The sequence below is a fragment of the Tinamus guttatus genome, unplaced genomic scaffold, assembly GCF_059628265.1.
Source record: "Tinamus guttatus ecotype Peru unplaced genomic scaffold, ASM5962826v1 Tinamus_guttatus_pri_ptg000140l, whole genome shotgun sequence".
In the NCBI taxonomy this organism is placed as follows: domain Eukaryota; kingdom Metazoa; phylum Chordata; class Aves; order Tinamiformes; family Tinamidae; genus Tinamus; species Tinamus guttatus.
The window spans coordinates 869,584-887,317 of NW_028288674.1; the positions used below are offsets into that span (position 1 = coordinate 869,584).

The following is a 17,734-nucleotide window of genomic DNA, read 5'->3' on the forward strand; positions in this document are numbered from 1 at the left end:
ATTTTCTCAAAAGCGCAATTTAACGGGTCGTATTAATGTAGCAAGTACGAACTTGCAGAGAAGTGCAGGAGGAAAGACACTGTGGTTGTTCTGAATTCCCTCACTGGGAAATCCCTGCCTGGGTTCCAGTGCCAGTGAACCGCTGATGGGGCTTCAACATCAGCAGGAAAATCCATTCCTGTGTGGCCCCCTTGCAGAGGGACGTAATTCACACGTAAATACTGAAGCTCGCAGCGCAGCTTGCCCTCCACGTCGTGTGCCTGCCGCGCACCCTGGCACATGCAGCACTGGCTGCCTCTAGGGTTTGAATTTTCATGGAGCTTATGTGTTTTGCTCCTTGCAGCCTTAGACATCTTATGTCTTTTTTATTTTTTTGTATGGCATAATGTCATGATTTTTATGTAAGTGAAAACACTGTGATGCTGATGTTTATTTATAATAGTCCATATTCATGCTCAGAATTGTATACATGTACCTTCCCCCACTCTTTATATTTCTGTCTAGTAGCAATTTAAAAAGAAGGGGAAATATAAACCACTGTAAGTGCTAGTAATTAAATGTAATCCTGGTTAGACCATGCAGTTTTTATTAAACTTCTCACAATAATCTTTCCAATATGTCAAAGAAACCCTCTTTTTCAACAATATGTACAACTAAATATTAGATATATTACAGTAACATTTTCAATTCAGAATAATAGAGCAAGTAAACAAATTAAAACTGTATATTTTATAACTAAGGGAGTTTCTTTTTGTTTTACTTATATGTGGTTTTCTTTTTGTTTATTTTTGTTGTTGTTTTTTAAATAAAAAAATGAGTAAAATATGCCTAGTGTCTGTTTCCATTTACTAATGCATCTTGCAACATCGCTTCTTCTCAGCAAGGCTAATGGCTTGCAGGGTGCGCCCATCACTCTGCTTTCACCACCCCAGCACTGCCAGCCTGACTATTTCTTCACCTCAATGGGAGCTCTGGATGCAAACACAAGGACAGATCCTGTTTGTTTGGTCCTGATCAGGGTGAAATGAATGATTTGAGAAAGCAATGCAGAAGCACCAGGGCTATGTACTGCAGTGATCTCAAAGTGGGAAATACGCTTTGAGACTCTACTGATGAGAACAAAGGAGAAACTCCAGCACATCAGCTTCGGTTCCCCTGCCAGTTTCTGAATCCTTTTGAAATAAGGACTTCATGAGGCAAAACAGCTTAAACCTTTTCTTTGGCAAGGTTCTGAGGAAACATTTTAACTTGACAGCCCTTTGCTGTACTTAAAGCAAGCTAGTACTGTCGCTTGGAGAGGCAGCACTAGCTTCACAGCCTCCCTTGCAAAGTCTCTTTGCAGACTGCCTGTAGGTCAGGGACAAGTGAGCGTCCGTGGGATGTTTTGGATGAGCAAAGCCAGGACACTGTGGTCTGCACTGCAAGCAGGTCAGATAACTGAGCTTCATCACTGATAATCGACTTGGACTTAAGTTTAAGTGTGAATCTGTGGGTCTGTCTCAGATATCTGAAAACTAAGACGCTCTTCTTTCTGCCTACCAACACGCTTCTATATTTTGCCTACTGTGGATGGCAACATGCTCTTTTCACTATATTTTTAATACATCTTTCATGAAGACATAGCAAGAGGCAAGAGGTGGCTAGCTGTGGGTATAGCAAAGGAGATGATAGTATTACAGGCCTGATTAACCTGGCACTAATTCGTGCCTCTCTCCTAACTAGGTACTGGTCACGCCAACCTTTGCAATTGTTTCACTAAATAAATCCCCAGCCTCTATGACAAATGTGACCAGGGCTGGAAGGAAAGCAAAACTGCTGGAGCAGGGAATTTAAAACGCTTATGGGACATGTTTTGCAAATCGTCCAGCTGTTCCTGTAAAATCCACCCTGCAGACGTACAGTCTGATCTGCGTGTATGTAGCCCAGGGTCTGCCGTGGGCAACGGTGGCACTGCCTTTCCCAGGTCATTACACTGTATGTATCTGCTTGGCACAATTCAACTGTGCAAACTGTTTTGGGACAAGAACGATTCCTTTGGCCTATGTTTTTATAGTGCTTAAGGTAGAGGCTCCTTTTCCTGTTCAGGACAGCCAGGCACTGCCTTAGCCCAAATCAGGCTGCGTGTCCATCCAGCTCAGCCAATACGTGCTGCAGCAGGAAAGAAAGGCACGCTCCTCTGTTCTGCAGAATTACATGGGTCAAGGAAGGCTGGAGATCTGAAAGCTCCCGAGAGAGATGCTCCCTTTGGGGTGTCAGTAGCCCCTTTTCATGCTACTCTTGCTACGAGTCTGTCGCTGCTGCGGACAACGGAGATTTTTTGTCTGCACATCTATTTTGCCAATCTGACTAACATGTTGGATTACTGCCTGAGAGTGGGACATTACTGAAATCCAGTTACACATCTGTTTGGCAGTCTCCATCCTGGTTTTCTTAGGAAATAAGGCTTATTATACAATGAAACTGCCTGGATGGTTTTGCATTCCTCTCTTACTCTGACGACTGTTGAACATGTTGGCTTTTCGCAAAGCCCTAGGATCAAATATTTGAATTTTCCTGAAGTTTTAGCTCACACTAAAGAACAGACTGCACACCAGAGAAACCATAGCCCAGGGAGAGACATCATAGATGCTTTAACTGCATGAATTTGCAACACGTTCTTTGGTTCGTGTGTATACCAAATTAGACATCAGAGAACCCAATCACAAACCCTAAAACCATAGAAAATCAGGTTTCATTAGTCCCGATACTGCTTTGCTCAAAGCATCTTAATCGGCCATAGCAATCGTATTCACTCAGTGGGAACAGGCAAAGGTTACAACTGCCCAGTGTCTAGGAAGAACTTAGCATTCCTAGGCCTACTTTCAATATCCTAAAAGAAGAACTTTCCTATCATCCGTGCAGAGTGACAGGATGAGCTGCACTGATTGCACATTTTCCTTATGTCACAACGTGTGTTTTTTTTCTCTTTGGGTCATCAGATAGAACTTTTGACACACTAACCTCCTCACAGATAAATGCTTTTAAAGTTACTCCTCCTTGGGCTTCCCTGATTCATATTGAGTGGTATGAGTAAAGTATCTCATCTGCCTCCTTTTCTTTTCCCTCCTTCCAGGAGTTACCCATGCAAGCGAGTAACATACCTACACCTTTTCATCATGCTAACAGCCAGTGGACCAGTCAGCCTCTCCTACCTCTCATCAGCAACTAGTGACCAAGTATTACCCACTGGATGTGTCAAGCAGAAAAGGGAGTGGGACCTCTTCATAGCCAGAAAAGTCTGGCCAGGATGTTGGACTAATCCCAGCTGAAAAAGTCAGCTTATTGCACAGAGTGATGCAGACGTAATCCTTCAAAGAGTTCATTCCTTCAGGATGATTCCGAATTATGCATTTATTATGTGTTTTAAAGATTGTTTTGTTAGTTCTAGTAAAAAGGAATAGTTCCAAGATGTTATGAACACCACTGTAAACTGCACAAGGTGTTTTTGTTTCACAGGGACAGAGTCAGAATGAATGATGCTCATGTAATAATTTTTCATCATGTCATTTTTTTCTAAAACATATTGCTGGTAATATTTCTTTGAGTATACCCTGGAGGGCCAAACACGGTGGGTTGGCCTTATACAGCCTAAAGAGAAGTACCTGAGCAATATTCTTGGGCAGTGAGTCATTTTTTTGAGTTTCGAGATATCTCATGTTTCTTCTCATTCAATTCATATGGCAGCTATTTGCACATGACGTTCCCAAAGGTGGACTGAAGTTCAGGCCATCACTTGAGGACTTTGATATGTCAGAGAATTAAGACATTCTAGACCATCATAAATGTTCTTGTGAAAGTCAGATGAAATGCTTAATTACACCACAGGAAAATGACTGAGGAAATAGGCTTCTTCACTCCCAGAAGTACTGCAGATGTTACACATTTGTCAACAAGCCATGCTTGGTCACTGAGGAACATTTCCTTTTTGGCATGGTGAAGCAATCATAGATCTTCTTTGTGCAGTGACTTGCTGCTTCCCCGACAAATCACTGAAATTATTTCATTGTTCATTAAACTGGTCAATGCTCAGGTGTTCCTTAAAAAAGTGTACCTTAACAGCTTTATCTGCTGAATTCATACTTAATCACACTGTGTTCATTCACATGTTATGTGAATGAAACTTTTCCTAGCAGAAGAATAATTTTAAAATTGCTTTGAAAAACTGTACTGGCACAAAGAGGTGATACAAGGCCCAGGAGAGCATGGGCACATTGTTTACTCAATTCTCTGAGACCTCAACAGATTAAGAACTACATCCCACTAACAGCTATTCTCCAGAATTTGAACATGGTTATTTTATTAAAGAGATGGAATGTTTCCCAGTTCACAGTTGAAGTTTTCTTTGAAGATAGCTTGATTTGTTTTAAGGCCTTCTTGGTTTCTTTTTATGACATCTCCCGCCGGAGACAAGAAAGACTAGAAATTAGCTTTCCAGACATTGGAGAAGGCAAAGGAAAGTAACATTATTAAGAATATACTGCTGGAGATGACAACCTGAAACCAACAGGAAGAGCACTTTGAAGAGATTCTCACTGTATAGAGTGTTTGACACTGCTCCTTTACAAATTGTCTGTTTAGTGACCAAACTAACTAATAATTAATACTGCAATATCCTATTCCCTGGATATAAATTCCTGTTAAAAGATTTCCTTGAGATTGAAGTAGTTATCCTAATGAAATATGCCCTGTCTGTGCAGATTTCTGATTAACACAAGGCACTGGCATCTCTAACAGAGAAAAGGGCCCTTACTGTACTACAGGTCTACAGTGACCTCCTAGCAGCTCTGCTACTGCTGCCCACTGTGATTCACTCAATAAAGGGCTAAGAAGGTCAACTGCTATTGTCCTTAAAACTCTTGTCTATTTAAAATGGCACCCAAAGTCATTGATGCAAAGGAGGCTTGATCTGTGTCATTGGAAGTCTTGCCATTGACGTCAACGCAATGCAGACTTCACGCAACAGGTTTGCTGCCCATGAAGCCCAGGAGGGCTTTGCCTTCAGCTTCAGCGGAAGAAGGCCTGAGTTCAGAACTAGGCTGCTGTCAAGCTGGCGCTTTCCAAACCAGAAAGCCTGTTTGTGAAGAACATTGCTGAGAAAGAAAAACAAACTGATACCACAGGGAAGATTTCCCCAAATAAACAAAAGCCAGCACATAATGCCATATTTTATAAACAGTCCCAAGACAGGAAATGTTTATTTTTTTCCCCTGCCCTGCCAAATATCTGAAATACAGGGGAAAAAAAAAAAAAAAAAAAAAAAACTATGTCAGAAAACAATTCACACAGAAACTACACTTCTTAAATTTTAAAGCTAGGCTGTGTCATTAGGATCTCTTTTCACCTGGGACACCGACCATATTACTTCAGCTTCTATTCTTAATATCTGGGAAACAGGACTTCAGCATGAAAAGGTCATTGTCTTCTGGGTAGAGGTTACTTTGTAAGGCGGTTCTACAAGATCATGCAGGGTTGTAGCTGAATTTTAGTGTCCTGGCTACCATGCAGGCCAGTGCTTAGAAGTGCTTATCATTTGGGCTAGATCCCATAATCCTTTCAGAAAGCAAGGCTTTCTGAAGACGTGACCGGTTTGCTCCCTACCCTTTTGTGGACCAAGGAGAGTGAGAGGAGGCACTTTGGAGAGGACTGCACAAACCCCAGTTGCAAGATTTACACGTCATGGGTAGTTAAGCACTTCTGTAACTTCCTATAATGTGGTCAAAGCAAGGAATATTCCAGTGCACTATGGTTTGTCTAATGGATCTAGAGCTATTGCCAGGAGATTGCTAGGTTGTAATGCACATATAACCAAGGAAAAGAGCTGCACAGGAAAGCTGAGTTGGAAAACTACGTCCCCATAATACTTGGATTTGGTCATTTGCAATACACAAGATGTTCAGTTCTTCCCCAAGAGGAAAGTGAAGTGGGGCACAGCAGAACAGTGAGTTTGTATTACAGCTCCAAAAGGAAAAAAGGCAGCTAACTAACTCAAGGCAGGCAAACTGGTCAGCATGAACGCAAATACCTAATTGGGAGTATAAAGTTATAGTGTTCGCTGTTCTCATCTTCCCTCTCCTGGGAATGTTTTGCAATTAGAGAATTGGTTTGTGAGTTTGCAGACATACCAGTAAAAAAAGGCCTGAGGAGTCACCTCCTCCCACCCTACTTAAAAGGAATGAAGTGTCTATTGTTCTCCAGATTAAAGAAAAATATTAAAACTACTAAATCTTTAAAAAGATTTTAGAGGAAAATTGTTGTGAGAAAGGACAACAGCAATTCAAGGAAGAGCCAGAGGACTGAAATGAAGCAATGCACCAAATTCAAAGACTAGGAAGGGGGGGGTGAGATTGCTGTGCCACCTTAGGGCTGCAACCTGCTCTTCATATTCATCCCAGGAATCTCTAGCAGAATTTGAGCCTTGAGATCTTTCCTTTGCAGAAGACTGGGAGCACCTGCCACCATTCACCTCTCCAAATAGTATTCAGAACTCTTCACTTTTCAGTTAAGAACTAAATCATTCATTAAATTATTGTGCATTTGGAAGAGACCGCTTCAAAAAAATTACATGCAAACGTATCCCCAGATTTCCAAGTCATTTGTCTCCACTAGCATCCTCAGTCTCCACTAGCATCTTGCAAAATTAAGAATTTTATGAGAACCTGGGTTGAGATGAACTTAATCCCTGAAATCTAGTGTGTAAAACCCATTCCACTCCTGCATGAGTTTCTATCTCCGGGTCACTGACACCGATGGGCTCCCTAGTAAGTGGAACAGATTGTCCAGACTCCTCCATCCAGAAATACTAGAGCAGGGACAGTGGCCGGGGACAGCCCATTTGCACTGCTCCACATGTCTGCGCCCTTCTACATCGCCACTGAACGCCTTGGGGGGACATTTATCCCGTTGCTGCCCTGGCAGTGGGTTTATCTGCTGCAAGGACCTGGTAGGTGGGTTCTGGAGGCTGCTACGTGCCCTGCCGTGCCATGCAGACCTGGCAGGACACAGGAAGATGAGTGAGCAATGGCCACCCAAGGATGTGCAAGGAGGAGTGAAAGATGCGTGACGTGAATCACGTTTCTCTTGCCTGACAGCTCCCGATCAGGGGATAAAAGCCCCGGCAGGCGATGAGGCTGCACATGCAGCTCCCTGAGCGCCTCCAGCACCAGCCAGCTCCAGCCATGAGCCCGCGCTTCCCCCTCCTCCTCCTGCTCCTGGCCGCCTGCACCGCGCTCTGCCACGGTAAGAGTGGGACACACAAGCCATTCCCTGGGGGGTTGGGGGGCAGCGGGAGGTGCAGGAGGGTCGGGAGGTGGCGGGAGGCAGTGGGGACCCGTCGGGGCTCAGGCCGTGCCTCCCGCAGGCGCACCGCTCGCCGGGGAGCTGCGCTGCCGCTGCGTGCACACCGTGAGCGAGGTGATCCCGCCGCGGCGCCTGGACCGCGTGGAGCTCGTCCCCGAGGGGCCACACTGCGCTGTGCCAGAAGTGATGTGAGTGCCCTGATCCCGCATCTGTTCCCATCCCCGTCCCTGCTCCTGCCTCGCTGCGGCCCCTAACTGCCTCCCTATGCTTGTCCCAGAGTGACAACGAAGCAGGGACAGACGGTCTGTGTGAACCCCTCGTCACCTTGGGTCCAGCTCATCATCACCAAGATCTTCAACAGGTACTTGCTGCGAGCCGGGGCCATTCCTGATCTCGGGGATGGGGACTTGTGCCCTGCAGCAGCCAGCTTTACCATAAGTTAGGCTTTGAGAGGCTGAGCTTATCTACAGGCTGGATTTGAAAGCAGAGTCAGTGCTGCTGGACCAATGAGCCGCATCCCACTGCTGATCAGATGGGAATTCTGTTTCATTATGTCACAACCAAGACCTGCCACTCAAGACCTGGCACCTTTGTTTGGAGAGAGAAAGCTTAGAAGGTCAGGTAGAGCATCCCCATCAAATTCCTGATCACATACGAAGCCCCCTGCAGGCACAAGGGCCAGTGCTGCCTCTGCCTTCTACACAAAGCCAATGCCGTAGTTTTACCATCACTATTGTCTTTTGCAGAAGATGTATCTCTTATGGGGCTTGCAAAAGGTCTTGGGTATCTGGGCATGTAAAAAAGCCTTGGAAAAAGTTTCCTAATTTGCTTTAAACATGATGTGAATTCTGTCTGTTGCAGTCCACATAAGCAGCTCTGAGGGCAGAAGAAACAACTCTAAAGAAGCTGCCTGTATTTTCAAGAAGATACTGGGAAGCGGATGTTGGAAGGAACTAACAGACGAAGTCTCTGCTTTTGATGAACTTGTAGGCAGCTGTTCTATCTTTGCACTGCTCCCTTCCTCTTGTATTTATTATTGCCTATTTTATAGATGTATTTATTGACTCAGCTAAAGTGAGTGATCCATTTGATAATCAAGTATATGCTTCACTAGGATTTTGTTACCGTTTTTATTATAAGAGAAGTCATCCCACCTTTGTGCAAGGTCTTTTCCTCCAAAACTTTTTGCAAAGTTCTTATAGATAGCAGTAGTATAAAAAGGAAGATGACTCCACTCTGAGGCCCACTGTATAAACGACTTCCCTGTTCACACCATTTGATATGTATAGGTTGGAATGGGCAATGTTGTTGTTCTGAGGGCTGCTGGGCACTTTGCATTTCACTGCTCATTCAGGATGAATAACCAAAATAACAGCTGATTATAGCAAGCATACTAACGTGCCAACAGGCTAAATGTGTTGCTGTAGTTGCTTAAATGAGTCCTGGGCTCAGAATGCTTTGCTAAGGTTTTTTTTCTCCCACTATAATTTCCTAACCTTTCCATGCAATGACTAGGATCCTGCTGCACACAATGCTGTGCAATGAAATCACAGAGAGCTCAGGCTATTCTCTGCTTACCAGTTGAGGAATTTCCATGAAATTGCAGGGTTGCATGGCTGCTTTGTTTAGGGAATTTTTTGTTGTTTCTAAGAAGAATTTTTTAGTTAAACGTGTTGGTCGTTGTTTGGTATTTATATATAAGATGTAAAAGAGCAGTAATGTTCTGAAGAGGCTTAGACATTTTATGTCTTACCTGTATGACATACTGTCATAATTTATGTAGAGTAAGTCATTTACCTTATTCTGCTTTAAATATATTTATTTTAAAAGGTTGACTTATATAAAGACAATGTAATGAAATCCAATGCAATAAAAATATTTACTTGTTGAAAAATACAGGGTTTTTTTCCAGTTAATTTCATGTTATAATGGATAGGTGTGCCTGTGTAAATTTGGTTGTCCAAGAGGCAGGGAAGCAGTAACCTACGTGTTTACATAAAGATTTTTAGGCAGAGGAGCCATCTAGTTTTTTGTGACGTGCTGAGACAGTTTGTGCTGAACATAAATGCTTTTAGATGCAGAGGTCCATAATTTAAACCCTTAATTTGCGTATGTAAAATCCACGTATGTGGGATGGATACATTGAATCAAAGGAGGTCTTCAAAAATTGCAGGAACTTGTATTTTGATTTAACTTATATTGGAGCCATGCTTAAAGACAAATATATTTTGCTGAGTGGGAAGGAACAAGAGTCTCTACTGCAGGAAGAAACCATGACAGTTTCCAAATGAAAACTGTAATTCATTTGTACAAAAAAAATTGTTCAGATCTAACAAGGAGCCCAGGCACCATTTAAAAAGATAGATTCTCTATCTCTGTTGTTTTTTAATGATGCTTCATGTATTTTATACAAACCATTTTAGCTCAACTATGATGTACATCGTATTTATTTAATGATAGCAAACTCAGCTGCTGTTCATGCATGGAATTTCAAAAGGAAAATAAATGAAGATATAACTGTATCCCAGCCTCACTGTCAATATAAGTCATATAGTGTTCTTTTGTGACAACTGAAAAAAGATGGCATATCTATAACTGCATATCTTCTTAATACAGTTTAGGTTTTGTTTGAGAAAATTCACAGAAAAGCAAATGTTTGTGGAAAAGTACTGTCCTTGTTCCTTTCTTCCTCTTCACCTGGAAAGCCAGATTATCTTATGGTGCTAGATGTCATGTTTTCTAGGTGCGGACACAGAGACTTTTGCCAACTTCTTGAGGTGGTATAAAATAGTTTTTCCTTCTGCAGTGCCACAATTTAAATGGTCAATAGTTAGGCTGTTATTGTGAGGGGAAAGCATTACATCACTCAGAAAAGGAGAAATCCTTTCTTTTTTTTTTTTCTTTTCTTTTTTTTTTTTTTTTTTTCATGGATAGCGTATTCCTGCTGTTGAATATTCCCTACTACTGGAAAGGATAGTCTTACTACATTTAAAACCTGTCCCAGGGTCAAGAATTTATTCTGCCTGACTTATACATCAGATGAGTGCCATTAGTTAGGGTGCAACAGGGTTAAGAAGATATTCTGCATCTGAGAAGAATACTAAATCCAATTCATTCATGTTTGCAAGACTGGAAGAGATAGGAGGTTAGGGGATAGTGAAGAAGGTATGCTGGACAAAGATACAGGGCAAAAGCAAATCAACAGAGAATTGGGGGCAGAGGTGGAACTCACACATATGTATACAAAGAAATGTACAAAATTTCGCTGTGTGAATTTTACAATATGACAGCTATATATACTTATACACCTGTGTATGCATATATATCTACCTTGATAAACTACGTACTATGTAATCATAAACTGACTGGAATAACAGATATTCTATGATACAACTGGCTATTCCATTTGGTTGTAACTTGAATTACCTAGAAGCTAAAAGCTTTTCATGAAATGATTAGCATTACTGGCACAGTCATATCCTGGCAGTACAGAAAATAAGCAGCTTCCAAATGACCATGAAACTATTTCTTGGACAGAAATATTCAGTTTCCCTGTTAGTGCTCGGTTCCTCTCACATGGCCAAGGCTGGAGTTATTTGCTGCTTTCCCTAAGAACATTTTCTATCTGAGCACTTATTCTAGTAAACTGTTTCCTTTTTACATTTTTCTTTTTTCTTTTCTTAGACTATTTTTCCCCTTTTGATAGAGAACAAAAGAGAAAGATTGCTCTTCTCCTTCAGAGTCCTATTTGCTATGCATCTGTTGTGGCACCTCAGTCAGAGTTACCCCTTCAAGAATTCAAGGAGATCATCTTCAATGCCGGGCATCTGCAACACTTCTGGGTACCAAAGCTCTGCAACTAACCATTTTGCAAAAAAAACACCCTAAAATTTTCCACTGCTCCAAGAAATAGCCTCATTTGTGAAAATAAGCTTAGATTTGCAGACTGACACCCATTACTGTATGGTTTTGAAAACAAACGAATTTCTACATGCATGTTGTTGAAAAAAAATGTTCTTACTCATAATTTTAACTCAATAGCTCAAAATGCTGGAAATTAGGTATTTCATAATATTTTTGTCTATTGTGTTCATTTTCTAAAATTATCATGTTAGTCATTTCGTGAAATTACCAATTTCACAATATGCCAACATACATATATACACACAACACCACACGCATCTCTCCATTTTCTGAGCTATGATTCCCTTGCATAACGATGCAAAATGTTTATACATTCACCAGATAGAGCTGAGTGCTCCAATTTCAGGAATTTTCTGTGAACACGGAATTTGAAGCATATTAAAATCACCAGCAATTCTTTTTAACAGAAAGCAGGACTGGATTGGGATTGAAAGCAGTATATAGTAAACATGCCAAGTCATAGACCAGGAGACAGTAGCCAGCCATATGGCAAATGCATGCATTTCCTCTCAGAGAGACATAAAGAAAGTTTTGGAAATAAGAGATTTGGAAAAAGAGAGAGAGGCAGTCAAAAGGGTTAACTGCAAAAGCATAACAAGAGACAGTCTCTTTGCACTGAATTCCACAAACAATTTGCAAATGCCCAAATTAACCAGAAATCCAAAGGGACTTGCGAGAAGGAATTAAATCATATTGGACTAAGAACACAGCAACACTGAGGAGGACTAAGGGCACAGAACGGTTCATGGGAAGATGGTGGCTGTTTCCAGCATTTCCACAACTTTCGTGTGCGTGATTGCATAACAATCCTGATTCAAGCATTACTGGTTCTCATTTAAATGAATGGGTGCTGATTTCCTTACTGCCTAAAATGATCAAGTTCAGCATTTTTTCCAACAGTGCCTCCTATTCAGAGGTGTTGAAAAGCCACGTCTTCTTAAAATCATCATTTTTACTTTTTTTTTTTAATACAGTGTGAGTAAATGCAAGAAGTCAAGATCTGTTCTGTGAACCCAAGGCATGACATGGTTCTTGGCCATAGAGCTAAACTCACTTTTTCCAAACAGCAGTGAGCCCACATCCACACTGACTGCTTGGAAGTGCCTCTGGCACGCTGTCCCCTGCTGGGACCATGGTACTTAGTACTTGGTATGGGCCAGAACTGTGCCAGGGAGCATGCTAATAATCACATATTCTGGATGATCTCTTGATGTTGCTCAAGACAAGATTTAAGCCTTATTTAGTCCATTAATATAAACAGAAATCTGTTGTCTCTTGCCTTACAAATGGTTCCAAGTTTTCCAGGCAGAAATGGCTCATTCTGTGTTGGATCAGCATCTAACTGCACGGTGGTCCTAATGTCTGAATACTTCCCTGGTCATGCAAAGACAGAAGACCCGCAGGACTGAATGCCTAACACAGACTTAAGACACTACTGAACATCAATATCTTAATCTGATAATCCTCTTACTTCCACATCCTATCCAAATAATGCTTTTTTTCCAATTAATTGCATTTTAATAAATTAGCTATCTACTAATTGTTTACCAGCAGCTTGATTCTGGTTTGTATTTCAGCACTCAGACAGAATGAAGCAAGCAGTGAGACAGAAATGCTAACGAGAAGTGATGCTGAACATCTTTCACTGCTCATTCTCTCTGAGAATTTGTCTGTTTTCTTGGCAGCTAGAAAAAGACAGAGCGAGCACAGTGGCTCTGACATGCGGCCAGGTAACAGGTGTGCTAGCACAGTCTGTTTCACCACAGGTTTCCCCACTATTTGTTTGGTTGTGGAAAAAGACAAGAGTGAGAAGTAATTCTCTTTGCATGTGCATGTGCTTGAGAAGCAAATTTCAGAGTGTAACAGTGTCAGCAATCCCATGTGGGTCTGGAGACAGAGTTGAGTTTGTTTCCAGTTCACAGTAAGAAGGCACAGAGGGCAGTCATGGATAGCAAGATTGCAAGTACTCTCCTGATTCTTGCTTTTATGGGCTTCTTTCCTGGTAAGAAATTTTGATTTATTTTCCTTCATATTTCAATTTGCGTGCAATATGATCAAACTAAACAGAAGGTTTTCAAAGTGTGCAAGACTTCCATATTCACACCATGTTTGAGACAGCAGGTTAAGGAAAACATATCCACGGACTGTATTCACGGGCCTGTTTCTTGACATCTATTGGTCTTCTGCTAGTGGAGATTCACTGACCTAGATGAACTTGTCATTTACATAACTGATCAAAATTAGATTAGAAGCAGGACCTGAAACAGAATAGCCTGCAGTAACAGCAGCATGTTGCATTGCTACCACTTTTCAGGGTGCTTCTCTGGTACGAGTGCCTGCAGATGAAAGCTTAGTTTTGAGTTTATCTGCTTCTACTCAACAGCCATCTGTTAGAGCTCCTTTCTGAGAAGCACCAGGGTAAAAAAAAAAAAAAAATCAATCAATCAAAAAATCTGCTGGGAAAGTCCCAGAAGCATCTTGCAGGCAGAAAGCATGCCGAGTTTAAACATCTGTAGTGCTGCCAAGCTTATGCATCATTTGGATGTATGCTCCAGCTGTAGCCTAGTTTCACTTTGGGGTGACACACATGTCAGTCTTTCCTGGGACAGAACGCAGCTGGGACACGCCATGGCCAGTCTCAAAAATCGACACTGGAGAGAAGGACACTGCTTCGGACTCCCCTGCAGTAAAGGCTGTTGCATCCTTCGGGAAGCTTTTCCTCTGCAGAGTCTGCAGAAGGCAGACTCTATGTAAAAATGGAAAAGTTTAGTTAAGGTGATGCGGCTGTAGAGTGATGCTCTGCACTTGCCAGTTCTTCACGTCAAAATGCATTTGATTCAGATTTCTGTCAGATGGGGAGGGAGGTGTTGCTCTACCAGAAGAACCATAAGTAGCTTTAATTGAACAGAAAAATGAATATAGAAGGAAACAGGTGGATGATCACATCGAGATATAAAACAAGGTAAAAGGTTTTGTTTTATTTGCTCGATCCATATTGCACTTCTCCAAAGCCTGTCCTCTAAAAGGAGTGTGAATGCTGGACATGGCTCAGAGTCCTGGGATGCACAGTTGCAGTTTAGTATAAAGAATTATCAAGACTATCCAGAATAACAGAGGACTGATGGACAGACTGGAATTTCAGCTTCTGGGGTTTTAGTCATTTTAATAAGAACCTCCTGCATCCAGTTATCTGGACCCTATCTTTGCTACTTGTTGAGGTTGCCTTGAACAGCAGTGAATGTCTCCTTTCACATACATTCCATATATTCATATATATTCCATAGTTCAACTACAAGGAATTTCAAGCCAAAGATGCAGATTGTTTTTGTAGGAACAATGTTGTCACTGTATACTTTAACCTGTGCTATACTGACCCGAAGCCAGAAAGATATCCCAGTATCTCAGTGGTAGTGTAGTGGTTGGAGTTGGGAAAGGCATGAATTTCCTGGTTTGTAATCTTAGGTAATTTACTTCACCTCTCTGCTCGGTCTCTAAAACTGGGATTAAACTTTTTTGCTTCACTAGGGAATCATGGGTCTGAAAGGGCTGTCAGGCAGTAGCAAATCTAGTTCTTGGTCTTGCATGTCATACAGTATGTGGCATAATCCAATTAAACCCCACCCTAAGGCTTATTAGGTTTCTTATTAGGTTTCTTGTACTTGCACAGAGCGGATTCTTCAGAGGCCCCCACACTCCGGTACTTCTCCAGTACAAGATACTTCTCTAGTATCTTGATCAAGCTTCTATGCTGAATGGCTCTTTTACACCAAGGACTGGTATTGACTTTTGGCCAAAACAGATTTCACCTCCAGGAGGTATTCATGGGGGGTGGTTATCTGGCTCTTCAGCTGGCTTTTCCCTCCTCTCATAAAAAGGTCTCCTACACTTCTGATAATTCCAGTACTCTTTCACTGCACTTGATGTTGTGGAATCCTGAGATAATTAGGTTGCAACTGCAGCCTAAAATTGTTAAGAGCATAAAATCTGTGGATCTCAGATACATTGTTCTCCCTCAGTGAAGATACTACCTTAAACCCATAAACAGTTAGCAACTGATTTACACACTGAAGCATCAACTTTCTATCCTTTCTGCATTCTTTATTCATTTTTTTTGACTGTTAGTTGGGTTGAGTTTCAGGCACAAGAAGCACACTCTCCTTTCCTTGCAGAGATGATGCTCGCAACAGAGCTGCGCTGTCACTGCATCCAGACGGCCAAAGGATTAATGTCACCGAAGCATGTGGCCAACATAGAAATCATTCCTAAGGGCCCGCACTGCCACACAGTGGAAATCATGTAAGTAGACGTAGCAGGCAATAGAAAGTATGTCTCATGAGTGCTGAAAAGTTGGTAGCCCTTGAGCATAAAACCCAAAGGCCTGTCTGCCTTCTCCTATGACCTGCTCAGGCACCAACATTAATTGAAATTTTCCTTCCATTGCAGAGCAACATTGAAGAACAACCAGCAGATCTGTTTAGATCCCCAGGCCAAATGGGTGAAGATGATAATCAACAAGATTTTACACAGGTATATGTCTAGGAAATGGAACTGTTCCACCAAAGGTCATATTTTTTCAGATTTTCAAAGAGCATCCCATGTATTCCCTCTAGTATCAACAACAATGCACGTGAGATCTTCTGTGTTCTGAGTAATGAAAGGCTAAGCAATATAGAAGGAGTATAGCTGGCTGACCCTTGGACAAGGCAGAAGCAAGGCTCACCTCATATCTCCCTTTAATTAAGAACTAACAACCAGACAAACTGTCTGTCACACATTTCAATGAGTACATTGATCCAGGGTTCCTGAGGATAGTGCTCCACTCTGTAAGAGAACCAGGGGCAACATTTGGGCTTTGGGGAGGAACAGTCCTGAAAACATTAAGTACAAAAGCATTGCCCAGAACTACCCCACGCTGACTGGTCTGCCCACGAGACAGAGTGTGGTAAGATCAATCAAATGAGCTCCTCTTGTGTGTATGAATGGATGTACCACCTTGGAAATGAATTACACACCATACCTATCTGTGCAAGCTTATTTTATAATAGTTTTGAGTGATTTCCCATCAGTGTAAATTAATTAAGGAAAAAAGAATCATAAAAAGATTTTTTTCTTGCTAGAGGAGAGTCTGATTTTTGTCTTGTTTTATATATCCATAAATTAATCTCACTGTATTGTGCCTGCAGTAATTCATTACAATATCTGCATTACAGTTCACCCAACAAATGACATGAGGAAAGAAAACAGAGGCATCTCTGCAAACAAGCCAAAGCTGCATCAAAATGCTATTAACCTTTAAGTGTCTCCCAGGTCAGGGTATTCATAGTTTTACTCTTGCTTTTTTTTTATTCTAATTTCTCTCCATGCAGAAATCGTTAGTTTGTGGAGGGAAAACGATGGAGTCTACAGCCTGTCACAACACTAGTAAACTGGCATTTTTATGGCAATATTTTACACTGTGTTTTGACTGCAGAGGCATTTAAAGCAATATCCTATGCAAGCCCCCGCCTTATCCTGGTCAGTGGGAAACACCTGCACAAGTTCAGCCATACCAGAGATTTGTCCTTCACTGCCATACCAAAGCACCTGTGAACTCCATTCTATAGGGCTGTGAAGTACAGTTATGCCTAGATAAAGAGTGCTTCAGTTTAAGAGTAGCTTTCAAAGAAAAGAAACATTAACCAAAGGAAATTCTTACTGAAATTAAAAAGAAAAAAGAAAAAAAGAGAAGGGGAGTAAGAAAAAAAGGAGTTCCCCGATATCGACTACTTGCTTAGAGACAGCATGTTCAATGAAGTGAAGCAAATGATGTAGGATTTCAGTGTTTAATTTTTTTTTTTGTCTTACATATATTGAGTATATTGCTAACGTTAAAAGAACAGAGTCATAGTAATTCTGGTTTTCTCACCAAACAGAACTATTAATATACTACAGACTCTATAGTGTTATATATAATACTCTCTCTATAATATACATTCTCTATATACAATATACTTTATATTGTATATAATACTCTATATAATTAATACTGTAGACACTTCCCTACAGAAGGATTTTAGTAGCCATCAACTCAACTTCTCAGAAATAAAATGAAAAGAAAATGTATAAGAAACCTCTCTGATATTACAAGCAGAATGAAATGTGTTCAGTGTTTTGCCACCTGCATACTTTTGTGAGGGTTTATTCATAGTGTACCAGGGGCTGAAAGGTAAGCGAAAATAATATATAAAAATGCACAATAAATAAATTTCTGTATGACTGTATGCAATATTTTGAGTTGATATGTAAAACATGGAAATCACCTAGATTAAAATTAATTTTCAGTAATACTAGTATTTTTCTGAAATACACTTGCCATTTAAATAACATATTTGAACACTATTTTCTTTTCAAAATGAAAAATGCCCTTTCTCCATCTGAACATAGACGCATTTCTGGCCCTTATGTATGCAGAGCATCATGAAAAATTGCCAAAAAC

The 17,734-nt window shown here is 41.2% G+C and overlaps 1 pseudogene; it reads left to right on the forward strand.

The window, feature by feature from the left end:
* The first annotated feature begins 7,160 nt into the window (after window positions 1–7,160).
* Window positions 7,161–16,548, forward strand: LOC104565061 (uncharacterized; annotated as a pseudogene).
* The last annotated feature ends 1,186 nt before the right edge of the window (window positions 16,549–17,734 follow it).